The following is a 13033-nucleotide window of genomic DNA, read 5'->3' as shown; positions in this document are numbered from 1 at the left end:
GTTATGTTGTCCAAAAACTGATCAATTTCTTTTTTAGATGGGTTTATTTGTGGTGAATATAACGTTTTATAGAAATCCCTGAAAATGTTGTTTATTTGTATCGGGTCATATATTGTGTTCCCAGATGAATCTTGAACAGCACATATAGTTGTTTTATATTTATTTATTTTTAGCTGGTTTGCTAGAAATTGACCGGATTTATTACCATGTTCATAATTTTGTAAGCGTAGTCTTTGTACTAAGAATTTTGTCTCATTTAATTCTAGTTTTGTTTTGCGTATTTTGTTCAATGTTTCCTGATCTTGGTGGGACGCGTAGGCTTCTTCTAGTGATTTGATGTTTTTTTCTAATTCCTGAATATTTTTGTTTTCTTTTTTCTTTTTATGTGATGAGAAAGAAATTATTTTACCTCTCATCACAGCTTTCCCTGCTTCCCATAGAACAGAAGCTGATGTTTCGGGAGTGTTATTATAGTCTAAATATGAAGTCCACTCTTTTTTAAAATATTTAATAAAGTCTTCATCTTTAAGTAGTGATATATTAAATCTCCAGTTTTTAGTTGGCGTAGTATTATTCTTGTGCATTAGTGTTAAAGATACAGGACCATGATCGCTGACAGCTATAGGGTGAATCTCAGTGTCTGAAATGTCGCTCAGCAGTGACCTGCTGACCAAAGAATAATCCAGACGAGAGTAGGAGTGATGGACATGTGAGAAAAAAGTATATTCCTTACTGGTGGGGTGAAGGGAGCGCCATGCATCGCAAAGACCAAAGTCGCTCATATACTGTTTGATTATATTTGTGGATTGCCAATTACGCTGACTTCCTGCTGTATTGAGCCTATCCATGTCTTCATTTAGTCCAAGGTTGAGGTTGCCTCCAAGAACAAGTGTGCCATCTAAGTGTTCAGAGAGTACACTGAAAAAAACGTGAAAGAATGAGGGATCATCAACATTTGGACCATATACACTTGCAATACATAGCTTTTTATCAAGTATAGATAGTTTAATGATTAAGAATCTGCCCTCTGGATCTATAACTGTATCGAGTACTGTGAAATTAATATTTTTATGTATTAAAATTGCTACTCCCCTTTGTCTAGAATTATAACAAGCTGAGAACACATTAGGAAACTCAGGTGTTTTAAGTTCATTCAAACCTCTAAGAGGTCTGTGGGTCTCTTGTAAAAGGACAAGATCTGCCTGTAGTTTTTTGAGTTGGTTAAATATTTTTAACCTCTTTTCTCTGGAGCCAGCTTTACATTTATATTCCATGTAATGAACCTCAGTGTACCCATAGATGTTTGTGTATAACTAGGGATGTATGCTGTGTGTGTCGCTTAGACAGGTGGAGAGAATACATCACTTGTTCATAAATAAAGAGAAGGAGAGAGAGAAAAAATGTGTGGCGAGATGATCCCTGAGTCTGACTATGTGTGTGCATATTTACTAATATGAGTAGGCTTGGCTTAAGTGTGTGTATCCTAAACGACTGTGTGCGCTGTCTGACTGATGTAAATGTGCTGCCGTTGAGGGCATGGTGCGTATGTGTCGAAATAAAGGATGTTGTTTGTGGATGAGTGTCGAAGCAGGTGATCGAGGCAGTGAAAGAAATAAAGAAAGAAACCAATGACAAGGGTGAGCAGCATAAAAACAAGAGGGGGAAAAAAGAGAAAAAAAAACGAGAAGAAAAAAACAACAAAATGTAAACATTCCAATTAAATCACTGACGGAGAGTGACGGTGTTAATTCTGCTATGCGATTTGATACTGGTAAGTTAAACAGATGTTAATGCAAGTTAGTGTGAGTGGATAGGGAAAGGGTGTAGCTGATTCTTATCTGGTGTGAGGTTAATACAGCTACGGAGTGATGTTGGGGTCGCGGTGGAGCTGTCCGTCCACGTACAGCTGGTCCACAGCGATGACAGCGCGGGAGCCCTTCTGGATGAAGCCGCGTCGGATTGGAAGAGGACCCTGCGTCGTTCCAAGATCTCTTTGGGGAACTGGTCGTTCACGCTGAAGTCCGTTCCTTTTAATTCCCTGCCGCGGCTTTTCACCTGTTGCTTTTGTTTGAAGTGGCCGAATTTGGCCACTATAGGGCTTCGGAGTTGACGTCACGCCGCAATGCATTGTGGGAGCGCGGCGGCATTTTCGGGGTCTACGAATCAAATCAAACACACTGTGTTGGAACGACGATTACAAGATGCTTAAAAGCAGCTTAAAAGAGAATGGACTGTATAGAGACCGATTGCGTCCAGAGGCGAAGCGGCGGTACTTGCAGAAAATAGCGTGCATTGGAAATGTGGACCCGTATGAAATACGGCCGTGGAGTAGAAACCCTGAAGACCAACCGCTATTGACGTAGCCTGATATATTTCATACCTTATCTGTGGAGTCAGCGCGTACAAGTCGTCATTCAATCAAAGGTAAGTCAGCTCGAGTACAGCGAGTGAAATGCGTTTGATGTCCCTGCAAACATTCAGATTACTGCAGCATAAATTCATTCATGAGGGGAAATTACAGTGAGAACATGTGGAGACTGTTAGGTGGATAACATAGTGAGTTCAGTGCATTGATGAGACACTGTCCTGAAGGATTTAGTTATTCTCTATGGTTAAAGAAATTGCAATGATTTATTAATGTTTATTATAAATAATTCTAATTATACATCTTGCTTCCATATTTGTATCTTGTGTCACTAAAAATACATTTTATTTTAGTTTTATACTTTGATTAATGACCTGCAGAATCTCCTTAACATATTCATAATTGTCACTTTATGCTTTCTCCATCTCTAAAGTGATGACATCCTTGCATTACATACTTTAGGTTCATTTTCTGCAGGCAGGTTTCTGACAGAACAGACAGATTTAGACTATAACATGCAGCGTTCTATAGATGGACACATAAAGAAATGAAAAATTACATGTATGTGCTAACTTTCTTGACACTTTGTTACATTTATGATAAAGTAGATTAAACACATTTGTGTCGGCCTTGGCTCATAGTTCTTGTCTTTAAATGAACTTTGTCTGTGTGTGTTTCAGGTGCTGCACTCTAAGACTGAATGAACCAGCATTGCAGCCATGGGTCACTGTGAGCATCACAGGGAAGGTTGAAGCCGCCCGCTGCACCTGTATGGCCGGAGTCGCAGAGACCTGCACCCACGTCGCTGCTCTTCTGTCTAAAGTAGACGGAACAGTGTTGATCCGTGGCACAAGGACTGTTACAGATGAACCTGCATACTGGGTTTTGCCTGGTAATAATACCAAGATACACCCAGAGGTTGGCCATAAGATAGACGACTTCTCTTCAGCTGCCCAAAAAAAAGGCTCTTGATCAAAACATACACAGACCATCTGTAGTGACAGGTAAAAGGAGCCGTCCTCAAAAAAGAAAAACCCCACCTGCTACTGTGGAGGAGTTGTCACTGCTATAATGCCATCATGTTTTATCTAGGGGTCTAGATGTATGCCTGTAGTGCACTGCTGTGTAAATAATTTGCATTTACTGAATATGTACTGACTGAGTCCCACTGTTCAAAAGTTGAATAAAGAAACTAAATTATTTTGCCTTTTTTTTTTTTATTAAAACCACTTTATAGAACATCACATCAGTAACAGTGTAGAATCCATGTCATTTACAGTTTACAAATGACAAAATGTTTACACCAAATCATGAGTGTTTACATGATATCACCCACTACTAACATTACTTTATTTACTGTATCTTTTGAAAAAATAACAGCACAAGACTTAAGAACATTTAACAGGAGCAGGTTTCATTCTTCTCTGGTTTTATTATCACACTGTTCACCAAACGCAGCAAACCTTCACCATCTTATCCAGAAGGGTCACCTCTTCACCCTCACATGGAAGAAGTAATCTGATTGGCATGGTGGTTTGTTTGAAGCAGGTCCCTCGTGTAGCGCTGGAAACCAGTCATGATGTTTCATCCATTTCATCGGCTGGTTTGCTGCAATAATGCCAAATAATTAGCAACTCTATAAATAGACGGTAGTTCTGCAAAATCACTCAGTAGGATGTTTGTTCTAATTTGCTATGAGCTCAGAGTGCATCGAAAATGAAACTAATAGGCTATAAAGAGAGATATGAACATATTTAGAACTTACCGGAATGAAAATGTCTGGAGCACCAACAGATATTTGGAGATGGAAGAGAGCTGCACGTCAGCTCATCTCACAGCTGCTATCCAGGCTAGACGCCTTCGTTTGGTAACATCGATACACGAGCTGCCTCATGTCGCTTCCAGGTTGGGAAAGCATAAAAAGACAATCCAACCTTATTCCCGTGCCGGTCGTAAGATCGAACATTGCAGCCGAGCACACAGCAAGTACGAACCATGGCTATGCTATCGCTCCTAGCTTAGACCCCCAAAATGGTGAATCGGGCCAAAATCCTTTCCACGCCCACCCCCGTGACATCACGCTCCGAAGCCCTATAGGACGTGGTCTCCCGGTCGCAGCCCGCATGGGGCCGAGGCGATGTACCCTATCAAAGACAATGTTCTTCACCGTGTCCTCCGGCAGCTTCAGGTGGGTTTTGATGAAGCTTTTTATCGTGGTCTCCACGTCCTCTCCAGCGGCTTCTGGAATACCAATTAATAACTTTCTACTACCAGTGGGTCCATAGTGTAGTGGTTTGCTCACAACCTAATAAGCGAGACCTTCCGGGTTCAATGATGTAAGGAGCCTGGAAAGACATCTGCCATTAAAAAAATAAACAAATATGTAGCGCTACCTGCTGTGGTGACCCCTTGTGAATAAGGGCTCAGCTGAACAATTTCTTTTGTACTACTGTTCATTTCAAATGTCACGGAATTAGAGCCCTGAAAGATTAAACTGCATTTAATAAAACAATAATGGTTACTCAGTGTTTAGGAGAGAATGTCAAGTAAAGGAATCTCTTTAGTTTGCTGCCAGATCAAAGCCAAATTAATTTATTAACAGAGCAGATTTTCTTGGTGAAAAATACCCTACAAATGTAACTGATCAGTTTTCTGAACTTTCTTTATATATATATATATATATATATATATATATATATATATATATGAAAAACTTTAAAAAAATTAAATAAAAAAAAAACAACAGATGAAGACGAAACAAGAAAATGCTGATCTAAAACTTAACCATGGAACAACTGCCTAATTACTGTTTGTAAAGTTTTAAGCTGTGAAAGGACAATTTGGCAGGCTATCACCACTTCATAACATATAGTTAGGACTTAGGTAGATCTTCCATGGATGGTTCTCAAGAGGAAGCGTAAAAAAAGGAAACGAAAGCGAAGCTGTAGGGCTGGTCTGCCAGCACGGCTAAAGAGAAAACCATTTAAACAACATTTCCATTCAATGCCAGACTCATAAAAAACAAAATCAAAAGATCATACAATGTAAGCACCTTGAGGAAACTGTTGTTGTGAATTGTTGCTATATAAATAAAATTGAATTGAACTTACAGGTTGTAGCCAACAAATATTTCCATAATTGCTGCATTGTGTTAATCAAAGAGACTTGGCTGAGGCCCACAATGCCACTATAAAGTTAGCAGGCCGCACAGCGCACAGCCAACGGCTTTAGACAGCCAGACTTGGAATAACTGACTGTTAGATGCAGACTCATCTGCATACCTTGTGAGTTGTGATGGTAATGCGATATACAACTTAGTCAAAGCAATTACTAGCCAGTAGAACTTCTACTGTGAATCAGTGCACATAATAGCTGGGGACTTCATCCCATGCTGATTGAAGAGGTGAAAAGACTGAAGGAAACTGCAGCTCGAACACCAGCCTCCACCTGCATAACCCCATGGTGCAGGAGCACAATGAGAAGTGCACACTGACAGCAGTGAACCCAAGCAAGGTCACTGGACCAGAAGGAGTGACTGGTAGGGTCCTTGTCAAGAAACACTTCTAAAGACACTTCTTCAGCTGAGAGTCAGAGACACACAGTTTTACTTGCTGGCAAGGGCAGTCACAGAGCACACGCACGAGAGTGAGGGCTCAGAGACTCGCTCTCTGCCACTGCCCTGGTCTTTATTTATATGCAACAGTAGGTGTGTTTGTTTATTACATTCGAATGTGGATGTGTATATGTGTGTGTGCGCGTGTGTGCGTGTGCCAGGAGAGGCTCCTCTACCTGGTACAAAGTGAAACTGCTTGTTAAGCTCTTATCTAGCAGGTACTGCTCCTTCCCTGCATGATAACGGGTCACAGTGAATTAAAACAACAGTCTGAGTCATAAAGAAGTCATCATGCAGTATTCTATCATATGCAAACTTATATTATTAAAATATTATACTGACTACTAAGTACAATTTTCTATTGACAGTCCTGAAAAAGTGTGCAAACCAGGTGGCTGGGATTCACTAAGATCTTCATTCATCTGCATCACTCTCCCAGTCTTTCTTCCCATCATGCTTGAAACTGGCCAAAATTGTCCAGCTTCCCAAAAAGACCACCATCAGTAGCCTCAAAAACTAGCAACGAGTTGCTCTGACCTGTTTCGAGAAACTGGTCCAACACCACATCATGTCCTCCCTGAACAACACTGATATCAACCCAAAAAGTTACTCTAGTGGAGAGAAACATCTGTCAAGCCCTTGGGCAAACCCAGCTGAAAGTTCCCATAGAAATTGTGGTGATCAATTCATCTGGAACTATTTGTTCAGATACTTGCCTGGCCTGTATACAGTCTAGACTGGAAAACTCTTCCTTTCACAAGCAGAGAAAGCTCATGTTTATGTCTTCATATGGTTGATGAGTTGATGCTTTATCTTGTTGTCCACACTTATCCAATGCATAAATAACTGCAGTAAATCTTTAATATTCTCTACCACCATTGCCTGTTTATTCTAATAGTTTTGATCAACTAAAACATTATTATTTTTTACAGACATTTTTCCTTTTTATGCTTTCACTCTTGCTCATTTGTCATTTATTCTGTCTTTATAGGTCTTCAGTTTTTTATTTGTAATAAACAATTTCCAAGTTTGGTCATTGATTGGAGATCAATGTGATCAAATATTTGCTACCCCATGATTAGTCTGATCACATAAAAATTATTATTCTATTCATTCTGCCACAAATAATATTGCCATTAAAAGCACAAGGACTGCACTTTTTTTTGCAAGAATAGCTCTCTGAGACAGAATTTTAATGTCTTGATCACAATTCATCACAATCCATTCAAATACTGCAACTATCTGTTAGGATGCCTAGGTCGTTGACCCAGGGTTTTGAGTTTATTATATTATTTATCATTTCTAGTCTTTGGTTTCTTTGTTAGAGTTCTGTCTTATGGTTTATGTCTCTGTGTCTGCCCTGGTCCCACGTCTCTGTTCCCTCTGTTGTAGTGCCTGCCTGTGAGTCTGTGTCTGTAAGGTCAGTCTGTGTTATGTTTCCTGTTTTACTTTGAAAGTCCGTGTCTCATGTAAATGCATCTGGTTGTGCTTCCTTTGTCTCGTTAGGCCTGATTTGCCCCAGCTGTGTTTCCCTCCTGTTACCCATTCCCTGATTGCTCCCTCTGTGTATTTAAGCCCTGTGTTTCAGTTTGTCTGTGTCATGATCTACTGTTTTCTATGCTGTGTGTTCTGTCTGCTTGCCTGAATTTATTTGGAGTCTCAGTTTTGTTACCTTTTTTGAGTTCAGCATTAAAGCTGTTTCGAGTTTACATTGTGCCTCAGAGCATCTGCACTTTGGGTCCACCGTTCCTGCCTGCACACAGCCTTCATAACAGAAGATCGTGACCAGAACATGGACCCCGCAGACATTTTCACCTCGGAGTACAACGCTGAGATGGAGCGGATGGTGAGCCTGCTCGACCGCATCGCCCAGTTCCCAGATTTAAGGACCATAGCAGTTGGGCTGAGTGCGGTGGATGCCATCATTCGATATAACCCCCGGCTTAGCCAGTTCGCTAAGGACACAAAGCTCGGCAGCACCATAGCTGCGTGGAGCGAGCAAGTCAGGGCTAGTGAGCTCGCTCTCTCTTTCACTAACTCTTCCTCATCATGGCCCCAGTGCGACATACACTCCCCACCTGCCTCTACGCCACGGACTTCCTCGCCTTCCACACACCAGCCGGGACCTTGTTCACCTGTCTGTTTGCCTGCCTTTTTACTGGCAGCCATGTGGTCAGAGGATCAGGAGGAGGTCTCTATTTCTCCACCGGTTCCTGTTCCCTCATCCAGAAGGAAACAACGCCACTGTCACTCCTCTCCTCAATCATCTTTTCTACCACCTGTTGTCCCCGCTGGAGGGTCCGAGGGACCGCTTCAGCCGCCTGTTCCCGCTGGAGGGTCGGACGGGCCCCACGGGGGTTCTGGAGAACTGCACCAGCCTTTGTTCGTCTCCGCTGAAGGGTTCGAGGGGCCCGTCCAGCCTTCTGCCTCCGCTGGAGGGTCCGAGGGGCCCGTCCAGCAACCTGCCTGTGTTTCAGTTTGTCCTTGTCGCGATCTACCGTTTTCTATGCTGTGTGTTCTGTCTGCTTGCCTGAGTTTATTTGGAGTCTCAGTTTTGTTACCTTTTTTGAGTTCAGCATTAAAGCTGTTTCGAGTTGACATTGTGCCTCCGAGTGTCTGCACTTTGGGTCCACCACTCCTGCCTGCACACAGCCTTCACATAACACTATCACCAGTGTATCACAAGACTGATAAACCAAATGGCCATAAAGGCGTTTTTCTCCTCTCAACCCCACTATGTATTGCAGCTAAATACAGAATTAGTATTTAGCACATCGGGGAACCCTAATATGCATGCTCAATCATCCAGGTAAGTAAATCCCAAAAGGTTGATTTTGTTCACCTGGATGTAGTGATGTAGTCTTTTCAGTGGGAGAAATATTTCGTCATTCATCCAAGTGACTTTTTCAGTCTCAGCTGATTACAGGTTTCCCCAGCCTTATAAACAGTACATTTGCACCACTGAATGAACAAATGGGCTTTGAAGTCAGTTCCTTGATCACTAATAAGCAAATTGTCATATTCCTAAACTCAGTTACAGCACTTTCAGAAAGTCATCTACTGTGATGAAGTCTACTCCCCTCTGCTGTGTAATCAAATGTCAATGTTATCAGGAAATGATCAGACAAGAGAGGGTTTTCAGGAAACACTGTTAAATGATCAGTTTCTATGCTAAATGTTAAAACAAGATCCAGAGTGCGATTAAAGTGATGGGTGTTTCTAATTTTGAGAGAAGTCTAATAACAGATTAAATATCGCACTAAGGCTGTCATTTTAGGCATCTACATGGATGTTAAAATCACCCACAATAATTATTTTATCTTAGCTGAGCACCAATGTTCCCTCTAATTTTTCATGTGTCTGAGCGAACACACAAACTCCCTGAGCGGTCCCTTGGACCACTGTGAGCAACAGCAGACGTGTGCACTGTGGTCATGCCTGCATCGAATCCATCCAAGTTACATGGTTTAATAAAATAATCAAATTACAGCATTTATGTTAGACTACTTTTAATTAACTGCTTTATCCCACTTACAATGAAAATTTAAAAAAAATCTTTGACCTGTGTAGTATGTTAACACTAGTGGAAGTAAAAATAATTTGAACTCCAATTTTGAAAACACAACTTTCTTTCTTTTCTTTTCCTTTCTTTTTATTTTATTTTATAAAGCTCCGACTTGTATTATGAGTATGAGTCTGTGGTCTGGGAGAGAGTCCTGTAACTCTCTGTCTGCAAAATACAGTAAATAATGACCAATGTTGGGCAATTAATTATATAGTTACTTCTTTAAAAAAGTAACTGAGTTATGCAAACAACAACGTTTTTTGCAACTGTTTACCTAAAAATGCAGCCAAGGCGTTTTTTTTAAATAAACATTTCAAACTATTTACAAAACAATCAGCTGTTCTGTATCAAATCTGATGCCACACAAATTATTTGTGCCACTCCAAAAAATAATTTATGTCCACTATGAGATAAAGGAGAACAACAGCCTGATACCTGCAGGCCTGAGAACAGGAGATGTATCACTCCTGTAACATGTGTAACATTCGGTAGTCGTCTCATTGTTGAGACACCCACAACAAAACTATTGACTACACTACACACTAACTACAAAAGATTTGCGCTAAACATCGCAAATCTCTCACATCTCAATACACTGCCGCAACTCCTAAAACTCTCCCCCTCCATAAACAACTAAATGCCATGTTTCCATATCATTTTTGATTGGTCGACATAGTACATTTTTCGACCAATAGGAAAGGGTGTTTTGTGTGTATGTATATATATATATATATATATATATATATATATATATATATATATATATATATATATATATATATACACTGTAAACCCCAACAGTCTACCTGACTTATAAAGTTTGTGGATATAACAATTAAAATTCCTCACAAAGTTGAAACAACTTAAAACTTTTCTGTTCGGTTAACGATTCAAACAGTTATAATTGTACATGGCTTAGAAGTTAAGAGTAAATACTGCTTTCTTAATTATGATTTTTGAGTAAATGTTTTTTTCCGAGCTCCGCATGTGGACGTCATGACGTCATGACGTCTTCTCTCTAACCTGAACGACGTTGACAGAAAATTCTGTTCAATATGGCTGCCCTTCTCGAGCGACTGGAGAACACATTTGGAGAAACTTGTAAGTAAAACTGAACTTTCGTTATGTTTATTTTTTCCGTAAAAAAGCAAGTATATTAATATGTTGCAGCCAATAACTTGTTTTCGAATGCGCTGTTGTGTTAAAAAGCACAGACCCAGGTGGTGAATAGTTGTTCGCGGTTGTTCGCGCTCTTTTTCAAACATAGATTATGTCGTCAGTTTTACAGTTTTAACCGATTAAAACACAGTTTTACGAAGAATCACACATAAAGAAAGGGTCTTAGTGATATTTTAACGACCCCTTGCCAACGCAAGAAAGTTGGCGTTTTTACAACAGCAGCCTCATTGTTCGGCAGGTTTTTTTTTTTTCTTCTCATTAGCATCATTCAAAAGTGACTTAGCTAGCAGTGGCAACTTCTATCTAAAACAATTGAAATATAGCAAGGTGTTGTATATTTAGTGTGCTGATAAGGTTTTCAATATTTTTATTTTTTCTTCCAAGGCTGAAGGCCAAAGACAAAAAGACAGAAGAAAAAAAAATTCAGACTGCAATTAATTTCAGGTGGAGACAGTAAACACAGGTGAGTTGAAAGATCTATTGAAGAAACCATTCATTAAGTCCCTTAAGGTGAAGATTTCATATATTGATAATGATAAAATTAACACAAATTAAAAGTTTCACTGATAAACACACAATTTTTCCTTGCTTTGAACCCCATGTTCTATATAGATCACAGCTCTGATCTGGAGAACACTATTTTAAAATACTGTGTAGGGTTTTTGTCAAATGATTAAGAAACATACTCTCTGTCACAAGAGACAGAAAGGTTGTATCTTAAAAGAAAAGTCTCCAAAATTTAGTAGAGTCTGATGTCATGCAGTTTCATAAACATGTATTCTCCCCAAAGAATGACACCTGAAAACTTTGCGTTAAATGAACTTTTCTTTTCCCTTTTTAGGAGGCGCCTGATATCAACGTGAAACGCACTGCAGTACTTCGTGCCCTTCCTGTATACCTGCGGGAGGAGGACCCAGAATTCTTTTAGACATGTAATGTAAGTGTATTTTTGCATTACTTAAATTCTGCCAGTAAGATAAAATGCTATGGATTTTTTTAAATACAATTTAATACCCTAGCAGCTACCAAATTGTACAAACAAAATACCCTCTCTGTAGAAAACCCACACACACACAGGTCAGGAGCAGGGCACAGGCGTATCACAGCACTATGGCTATGCTGCAGGTGGCCCAAAAACCAGGCTGAAGTCAAGATTTAGTTTCTTTTTGAGATAAAGTCATGAAATAAAAAATTACTTTTTTTTTTAGAAAAATAATAAAAATACAAATTATGTAATGCAAGAAGCTAACACGTTAATGTACATTTTTCAAAAAAAGTAGAGTACCCTAACTCGTTACAAAGTAACCCACTACACTGCTGAATGTTTTGCTAGATTACAGGTCATGCTTGTCACATTCTCTCAAACCAACCTTACTTATTTAATTGGGGCGATCGTGGCTCAAGAGTTGGGAGTTCGCCTTGTAATCAGAAGGTTGCCGGTTCGAGCCCTGGCTCCGACAGTCTCGGTTGTTGTGTCCTTGGACAAGACACTTCACCCGTTGCCTACTGGTGGTGGTCAGAGGGCCCGCTGGTGCCAGTGTCCGGCAGCCTCGCCTCTGTCAGTGCGCCCCAGGGTGGCTGTGGCTACAATGTAGCTGCCATCACCAGTGTGTGAATGGGTGTGAATGTCTGGATGACTGAATGTGTAAAGCGCTATACAAATACAGGCCATTTACCATTGATACTGTGTCTATTCCAGGCGGACGCATTGGATGAGTCGACCCTCATTGACACTCCAGTTGCCCTTCTCACAGTGGTTACCGACGGCGCTTCCCAGTCCAGTCCATTTTACTTCCTCAAGCATGGCTGTTTTGGTGAAAGGTGACTAGGTGATGCGTGATATTCCCAGATTTGCAAATGCATTTGCTTTATTGTTTGGCTTGATCTATGCTCTGCATTTAGACTACCCCAGGAAGCTGGTTCACACATTTGCCTTAGTCCAAAATATCTTCATGGGGCTTGATGACGGCAAACCCCTGAAACCCCTGCCTACATGCTCTTAAGGAATATAAGGTAATGTTTGTTAGGACACGCACTCTGTTACTGAGCACTTTGTTTGAAGCACTTTAAGCACTTTAAGTTTACTACAGGCTTTGGGTGGATTTAACTCCATCAGTTTACCTAATTTTCCTATACTTGACTGCCTTATCTGGTTATTTGGAAGCTGATCATCTTTGTACCCATTTTAAAAAATTGTTTTTCATTTCTATTTAAAAAAAAGTGATTAGTATTTGACTTTTTGTTTTGCATTTTTGTGTATTTTGAGAAAGATGCAATTAGGACTGATGCCGTCCTTTGTGAGTTTATAAAA

At 40.2% G+C, this 13033-nt stretch overlaps 1 long non-coding RNA gene across 1 annotated transcript; it reads left to right on the top strand.

Moving 5' to 3' along the window:
• The first annotated feature begins 10600 nt into the window (after window positions 1–10600).
• On the top strand, window positions 10601–12501 carry LOC146623791 (uncharacterized). The gene is made up of 4 exons (XR_014906539.1): window positions 10601–10644; window positions 11107–11185; window positions 11564–11659; window positions 12422–12501. It is a non-coding gene; the product is annotated as an uncharacterized LOC146623791 (long non-coding RNA).
• Window positions 12502–13033: the final 532 nt, after the last annotated feature.

The sequence above is a fragment of the Diplotaxodon limnothrissa genome, linkage group LG10, assembly GCF_057381915.1.
Source record: "Diplotaxodon limnothrissa isolate DT_005_m linkage group LG10, D_limnothrissa_male_GT1.1, whole genome shotgun sequence".
NCBI classification, from domain to species: Eukaryota; Metazoa; Chordata; class Actinopteri; order Cichliformes; family Cichlidae; genus Diplotaxodon; species Diplotaxodon limnothrissa.
The sequence above is the reverse complement of the archived record's forward strand: the minus strand, read 5'-3'. Positions and strand labels throughout refer to the sequence as shown.